The sequence below is a fragment of the Setaria viridis genome, chromosome 4 (assembly GCF_005286985.2).
Source record: "Setaria viridis chromosome 4, Setaria_viridis_v4.0, whole genome shotgun sequence".
In the NCBI taxonomy this organism is placed as follows: domain Eukaryota; kingdom Viridiplantae; phylum Streptophyta; class Magnoliopsida; order Poales; family Poaceae; genus Setaria; species Setaria viridis.
Genome location: NC_048266.2, coordinates 33498608 through 33507352, shown reverse-complemented (window position 1 = coordinate 33507352; position 8745 = coordinate 33498608). Strand labels below are relative to the sequence as shown.

General features: G+C 44.8%; 1 long non-coding RNA gene across 1 annotated transcript; it reads right to left on the bottom strand.

Moving 5' to 3' along the window:
* Window positions 1-1013: 1013 nt before the first annotated feature.
* On the bottom strand, window positions 1014-3225 carry LOC140222516 (uncharacterized). The gene is made up of 3 exons (XR_011898070.1): window positions 3004-3225; window positions 2395-2499; window positions 1014-1294 (listed from the first exon to the last, which is right to left on the bottom strand). It is a non-coding gene; the product is annotated as an uncharacterized lncRNA (long non-coding RNA).
* Between the last annotated feature and the right edge of the window lie 5520 nt (window positions 3226-8745).

The window sequence follows — 8745 nt, the reverse complement described above, 5'->3', positions numbered from 1 at the left end:
GAAGTAGTTCTTCTTCTTCTTCTTCGACAGCTTCTGGCACAAGGGCTTCATGAGAATCTTCTATAGGTGGCGGTGCTAGTGGGGCTTCTATGCACTTTTGCTTGCGTAAACCTTGGGCAACGGGAACACCTTCTATAATTGGGGCTTCATCATCACCGTCTAGGGTGAGGGTCCTTATCTTGGCATGAGCAATAAGGTAGGCCTTCTTCAGTTCTTGAGAGTGATGATCTTCCGCTTGTTTAAGGGCTTCAACAGCAGTTGCTTCATGACTTTCTGCAGCAGTGGCTTAGGCCTTTGCTTCTGCAAGCTGGACTTGGAGGCTTCTGACCATGGTTTCTACATCTTCTGCCCTGCGGATTTGCTACCTTAACTTGGTGGCTTGCTTATCATAAAGCTCATCTAGGGTGAGTAGGTATGCAGACATGAATACCACTGTAGGGTCATCCTCACGTTGTCCACGTCCTTCCAAGGTCCTCATCCGGGACAACCATATCGGGTGGTTTCTCCTTATGGGTGGAAAGAACCTAAGTAGGGTCCGAGCAACATGCCTCTCATAGATCTGGCATAGGTACCTTAAAGCTTTGTGGATAACAACTTGGTAGGCGTCCGGTCACCTAAATCCTGTGGCGGTCACTTGCCAAGGCTCAATGTCAGGGTGGAGTCTGCTTCTTCCAACGTGAACTATCACCTCACACCTTGGCGTGCCATACTTCTCGTATTCTTTGGTTGAATACTCCGGGTGACCATAAATTCCAAGCCTATCCATGGTGGCATCCAATAGCTTGGGGAAACCTTCCTCATCTAAGCAATGGCTAGTAGTCCAACCTTCTTCGGCCATATGAGAGAGAGGAAAGGGAGGTAAATCTTTTTTGCAATAGATAAGAGAGGTTAAGAAGTTTTGTAAAGAAGTTTTCCTAATAAAATATGTGGTCCAAAATCTAAGGGTCATGTCCTACAGCCAACTACGGCTCTGATACCACCTGAAGCGCCCCCATTTGTATAAGGACTAAATGTGATACAAATACCAATCTCAGGAAGGCTGGTACACACATTTATTCAACAGATAGTTCAAAAGTCGTACAACTCTCTAGGGAGCGGTCCGGTAACATAGACCCAAAAGAGATACAACACAAACAGGCTGTAGATGCAACCTATGGACATCTAAGTCCATAAGCAGCACGCAGCACTGCACAACAGCGGAAACATCCTTAAGAGCCCAACGCCATAGGCAAGTTGGGTGCAGAGGCGACCTTCTACTCGAAAGCTTCACCGGCGACGTAGTCCAGGCCTTCCTCTATATCAACAAAATAAGGGTGAGAACATACGTACTCGGCAAATCCAACCCCACCCTATGGAAGGGGTATAAAAATATATGCATAAGGATAATTCAAGGAATACGCTAAGATTTATTTTGCAGAAAGCAATCTTTTGTACATATGCAAGGTTTAGTTTTATAAAACGGTTTTTGCAAAACACATACTTCTCATATTACGGTAGTTATGAAAGAGTGGGGTGATCCTGCACAAAGGATCCAAATTTTAAGTACTATTGGACACCCCATCCATGGTAGCACGCGGCACGCTTGCCGGATATTTCCAAAATCCAATTTACACCAAAAGGTTTGCCCATTTTTCCCAAATAGTTAGCTATGTGACCACCATAGCATAGTCCTGCCTAGTCATCCAAGAGAGCTAACCAAGGGGTTCCTGACCTTCCTACGAGGTCTTCAACCGGGCCACTAATCCAGTACTTGCTTACGCCTGCTCCTTGGCCTCCCATTGCGCACCTACCTACGGACGACTACTAGACTAGCTAGTGGGATTTATGCTAAGCCTTTGCCACATACAAAGGTTGAGTGGTTGTACGATAAGTTGGGTTAGGTAAGATGACACATCAACTCGATCCTTAATCAAGACAAGGTGGATATCTTCCATACTCAGCAACACAGGCACGAGCCAATACTCCAAGGCTTCCCACACAGGGAACCCTGATCTGCACCATCTAAAATAATCACCCACACCAAGTTGTTTATTTATCACTTTTCCGAAATATCAATCCATACTCACACCAACACACTCAACACATTGTATCTTTTGTAAACCATTTCAGTTGTAAAATAAGTAGTAATGAGGTTGAGTAACCGATTCCTAAGCGTATTAATACTAAGGCAATTGGCTAAACAGAGCGTATCATGTCTAGCGATAAATCCTATGACATCAAGGTATTATCAAGATATATCAAATAAAGGAGTGGCTATCCAATCGGATTTTAACTAGATCAGTAGTAAAATAATCTGAGCATATATATAATTGGATGGAATGTATAAAAAGGCTTCTATAGATCGTGTTTGAAAACGAAGATATATATGACCAAGAGGGAATAGGTTGGACTTGCCGTCCTTAAAGCCTTCTGGAAGCTTCTGCTCGTGGTACGGGTCTTCCGGCTTCGGCTTGCGGTACTGACCTTCAAAGTTGTTCTCCACCTTGGTCACTCCATCGGCTATGGCAACGACGGCGCAACGACAAACAAACACAAACAAGCACAAACACAAAAAAAATTAAATGTCCTCAAATGGAGAGAAGGGTAGCTAGAATAGCTAGAATATGATTTTAGAGGAATTTAGAAAAAATCAAGTGAATCAAAATTTGGATGGCTGAGATATGGTTGTGTAAAGATTAGGTATTAATTAAATTTTGAAAATGGATTAACATAAAAGGGTGGGTGCTTTACGGGCCTTTATTTGCACGTGAATGGCCTGGTGGTGTTTTGGGCTCACACGGTCGGCTATAGGTTTGATTAGTGTTTTGGGTCTGGGAAGAAATAACGGAGTGGGAAGTGAGACAGACATGGGAGTATAGGAGCTCGTGCTCCTCGAGCTTGTCCGCCGTGCCAGCGGCCAGAGCTCCCTGGAGCTCTGCAGGAACGACGATTCCGGCTGCCGTTTTCAAATGCAAGGGCATAGGGAGAGAGAGGAGTGGATGGGGAAGCTCGGCATAGGCTCACCTTGGGCAGGGGCGTCTTGGAGAGGGAGAAGGTGAGCGGCGAAGCTGGGCGGCTCGGCGAGCTTGGGATGGTGGAGGAGAGCAGCTCAGCGTTGCCTTTTATAGGCCGGAGGAGGGTGCTATTGCGTGCGGCCATCCATGTGGACGTCGATGGAGTGGAGCGGGCGTGGTGCACTGTGCTCGAGCAGACGGAGTGCGTGGCCGTTTTGCTGAGGCGATGGCAGCGCAGGTGAAGTGAATGCACGACAGGGAGTGGGTGGAGCAACGCGATGTGCGTGCCTGCGGTGGTGCGGTAGCAGGCGTCGGCTTGCTGCGGCGGTGGTGCTGAGACGACGGTGTTGACGGCATGTGCAACAAGGCGGCAGGGCTGGCAAGCAGCGGCATGATTGAGGTGGGGTCGCAGTGAGGGGCGGCACGGCGTGGTGCCGGGTAGCAGTGCGGGTTACCTCGCGAGGCAGGGCTGTCACTTGAGTAGAGCACGGCAAGGGGCCCTGGCGTGTGGAGCTTTGCACGTTGTGCCAGTGTGAGCTGTTGTTGTGTTTGTGTGCTACTTTGTGCGTATTCTGGTGTGTGCATGCTGAAGGACATAGGAAGGGGATAACAAGCTTGCAGGAGCACGCGTGAAGGAAAGGATTAGCAAGTTGACGGTGATGGCTTAGGGAGAATAAAAAGGTTAAAGAGAAGGAAGCTGATTATCCTTAAGATTACTGAACTAAGGAGAGATTAGGCTTTTGATGGATTATGGATGGAAAAGATATTGAACTCAACGATAGTTTTGCAATATTTTGAAATTAGATTCTGAAAATAGATTTCTAAGTCTCTGAATTCGATTGATTTTTAGGTTTAATTTTTCAGGCTGTTACAGACGCCGACTCCGTGGGCGAGGTGGCCGGTCCTGGATCGTACGTGCGCGCATGGATGCACGGGATACCGGTGGTGAACTGCTGATCGATGCAAAGAAGGCTGGGATCGAATCGGACAGGGCGGAACCGGACAGCCGCTAGAAGCTAGCGGCGGTGACGATGCCATCGATGCATGGGTTTTGCAGGTTGCTGTCCAAGGTACCTGCAGGCGGGTGCATGGGTGCACTCGTGGCATGTGTGCATGACGATGAGTTGGATCATGTCGCAGCAGGTTATATATTTCTTACTGATGATATGACTTTGTTGATCTCGAGCAATTTTAGAGATGGGAAATAAATACAGATTCTATCATATCGTATATAATTAATTAACAAGGTAGGTGAAATAAGGTGAATGTATATGTCAGATGGAGTATGTGTTGACTTCAGCAATTTTCAGTACGCCACAAAACGATTCTGGTGGCAGTAAAAAACGATTGGCGGATCTCGCACCCGCCAGCATTTCACTGACCATTGTGCTGGCGGGCCTGTGTTGACTTAGATCTCAAGCAATTTTAGAGATGGGAAATAATTAAATTAGCGATACTATCATGTCATATATAATTCATTGACAAGATATACGAAATAATGTGAATGTAGACGAAGTATGTGTTGACTTGAGCAATTTTAGAGATGGAAATTGCAAAATAAGTACCGATTCTCAATATGATGCTCACTCAGGCTTCTACTCCAGCCGACTTTTGTTCCCAAGATAGGCGAAACAAGTTGAATGTAGATGGAGTCACGGAGGAATGTGCAGGCACAAAGAAGTTGAGGACCTCAGTTGGCTGCGGAGGTGGTATGTACCTTGGAGCCTTGGAAGGTCGTGACGGGAAAACAATTATCTGGGGATGGCCCCAAATTCCTCATGGCGAGAAACAAGATCATGACCTAGGAGCTAGTGGAGTGGCTGAAGTTGTTGTGAGGGGTGGATCAAGATGTCGCCTATCTGGTACGAGTGCAAAGTATGAATATTGTATTTAGCTCCATGCATCAACCAATTGCACATAAACCAGCCTCATATAATAGGAAAAGAGGTGCAATTCACTTCACTTCAAATACTGAGAAGCATGTATCGACCGACTGCACCGAAAAGCCTAAACTAATTTATTTGGACAATAAGCATCTCAAATAATCATACTGAAAATAGAGATGAAACCTAATTCTATATCCTACTATAAAATTAGGATCCTTCTGGATGTGGAATTGGTGAGCCCCCCATCAGCCTGTCACTCTTCAGCCAACTCTCACTGCTGTGAAACCTGTACTCCACTGTTTGGTCATCTATCACAATAATTTCTGCTGAACCTAAAAAACAGCCCGTCGTTTCGTTGCAGAATGCTGTGCATGCGGCTGATCGATTGATGAGGGGGAAGCCAGATGAAACCGAGACAGCATGGGTGCTGGGCTCGGGCTACTGCTGCGGCACACGCTGTACAGTGGGCTCGATCATGAGATTCTTTTTGTATGGGAGGACCACGGCTCACCCGTCGTTCTCCAACACCCAACTTGGAAGAAGCATCACATCGCTGTCGTCTATTCTCTCCGGCCCGCGCCCATCGATGCCCTGATGCATATGCACGTTTCGCTAGCTGCTGCTGCTGGCCTGCTAGCTCCGAACCAACTGCGATTGCAGCTACGAATTCATATCTGCAGCAGTCAGCAGGACCATTACTGTATATCATCGACGGCGTGTACAGCGTTAAAGAGTCGGTTGATCAACTATTGGATTAGGCTAGACCGCTAGAGCTGTTTCTAGCTAAGAGTTGTCAGCTAGGAATTAGCTAAACCTGTTTAGTTTAGTTAGAGCTTAGCTCGATAACTCTAGTTGGGCGCATTCAAACATGTCCTTACTCACTTCATCCCAAAAGGAGCGCATTTCTAATTTTGTCTCTAAGTCAAACTATTTTAAATTTGACCAGTTATGTACAAAAGGATATCAAAATTTGTGATACCGAATTATATTTATTTGGTGCCTTGTAGAAATTTGGCTAGACTTAAAATTATTTGATTTAGGATACAACTAGATATACACTATTTGTAAGATAGAGATTGCAGGTAGATACACGTACCATCTTTAATTAATTATCTTGATGGTAAGACGGTAAAAAAGAGGAAAAAGTTACTACGTTGTTTTACCTTTTGTTACGGTTCTCTCTCCATGATGATCAGTAGCAGCAAACACGTACTTGCAATAAGAACAAGCTATAGTAGGGACCGGCTGGGCCTCTGAGCATGGCCTGTGTGTCGCTGTTGTTGTTGCAGCACGTACAACGCTGCCTTACGATCGGCGATCTTGATTGTACATATGTACACAGATTTATGTTGGTTGTTCAGAAATTGTTGCGCCCAACATTCCCAAAATTCAGTGCTGTGGGGCTCTGGGGGATACTGTTGCTTCTTCATATTGAAAAGGGACGAGTCATGGACTATTGTACTGCGCTGTAGAGACGTCCATGTTCATTCGTGCGCCTCTAACCGGTGATCAACAACATGGTGTGGTTGTGCGTTGCGCCATGGCATGTTTTTCATGGCGATACTGTGACACAATATTGATCAAAGAGTATATGAAGTTCCTATAGCCATCATGTTACTGTCAAACACTAAAACAAAACACAAAGTACAAATCTTCAGCACCATAGAATTATCGAAACTTCGATTCACATTTTTTATGTGTGATAAACATGAATGATCCACACAAAGGGGGACTACCGATCATCCACCAACAAGATCGCTGAGTACGAAAGGTATCGACCTTTCCAAGTTTCCATTGGTCATACACCTACATACTAGGATCGAGCTACCACTTGGTACGGCCAGAGGGCCTTGCTTGCATTGCAGTGAATGTGACGCTGATCAGGACTGCCGCTAGCTGCAGGCTGCCTCTGCATTGTTGCAAGGGCTCTTCTCTGAATTCACATCCATCGACATCGACATCTACATCTGCCGTTGCCGATCAGCGCGGAGAACAGTATCGTCATTGAATTCGGGCCACATAAAAGGTGAAAGAGGGAAGGAGGGGGGGGGGGGGCATGCATGATGATCATTCGCAGTACTTGATTGACAGATGGCGGGGAAAAAGACTACGCATTCAGTTACAAGATCAACGGGGGTATAGTACGTAGCAGCAACCAGTTAGAAGAAGAACACTTTGCCATGTGTCACACAAGTCTTTTGATACAGGTTACAGGATCGATCGCCGGCCGTGTCGAACTCTCCAGGTAACTTGTATCGAAAGAGCAAAATAAACAAGGAGAAAAGCTAGCATGGCTAAAACGGAAAGGATAAAAGCACACAAGGCAAAGCCATCCATGGCAAAGCAGTATGGTCACCGCTTTTGATGGACATACAAATCCTGGAGAGATCAGAGCTAGCTGCGAGTAGTTTCATCTAGCATGGGGGTCGGATCTACCTGCAGGGTGCAGCCGAGCAAATAGACCCAGCAACCAAAAGAAATCGTCGACAGAAAGGTACAACGTTGATGACCCGGGAAAGTTAAACTGCAGAATTTATGTCATGGGTCACTGTCTACAGAAAAGCAAATATACACGTAGTTGTAGCTGCACCCATTTTAGGTAAATGCGTTATTTACATTTTTTTTGGGAAAATTCATACTTTCATGTTAAAATATCTACTGTACTTACAAATATTAGAGCGGATTTATGTTAGATGTGCATCGTAAAAACAAAATTAAATAATTGTTCTTTCAGTAGAAGATCGCACAAGTGAATATATATTTGCACATTTTTTTAGCAATTGCATATATTTTAACATAATATGTATTTTGTTGACCCAGTCTATCGAAGGGGGTGCGTGAGTGGATGTGAGGGTCTGCGTTTTTATTGTGTTACAGAAACAAATGTATTAATAACGATTCTTTTTTAAAAAAATACGATTGCATATGCCTTATATCTCTACAATATCAATGCTTCATGTCTCTAAATCACTTTAACCATAACCAATCGGAGAGTAATTTTTTATCAAAAAAAAGTAACTTAAGGAAGGAATATTTTTATTCTAGCAAATGCATAAAACATGCAACAAACCAATAACTATACCCAATAAAAGACAATAAAAGAAGGAAAACTAGTCAACAAGCGAATAGGATCATAATTTGAGCACTGAGTGTGTCTCCACCCTCCAACAACTAGAACTGATTAGGTCGGTTGGGACAAAAACAACATTTATTTTGTTGGCCTCACCCAGTGGACGCGTTGGGTCATTTTTTTCCAAGTTGGGTTGGGTTTCGGGTCAAATATTGGAGCCCAAACCTGGCTTGGTGGGTTCATTACCAAAAAAGAACTTAAAATAATAGTTGATCACCAAGAAATGTCTTAACTAGTTTGTCACCATCACAAACTAACTAAATAGCAATTCATCACTGAAACGACTGGATCCTCATACTCGAGTACCCGACTCCATGTACCGGTTACTACTAGAGAACACCTTATCCATGTCAGCTCACCCATGCCGGTCAAAAGCATGCCGATACCAAAGGCCCATCGGTGCCAGGCCGATAGCCGACGAGCTACTCGAGCATTTGCAAGGCACGGATGTGGAATATGTGTGACGACTGTAGTTGAGGGTCGGCAAGGATGGTTATTGTGCCGGCCCTACTTCAACACCGGCTCAATAATCTAGTTATCTATACTGTGTTAAATGGTTTCGGCATGGTTTTTACCACATAAGAGTAAATGGTGCAGATCGAAGATGAGAAGAAGCACTACTCGTCAAGCGTAGTGGCATGCATTGGTAATAATCAATGTACTTGTGAGAAGTTGTTGTGCACATCCGTGTGTATATACATGGTTATTTGCACCGATCGATCTACAAGAACCCGAT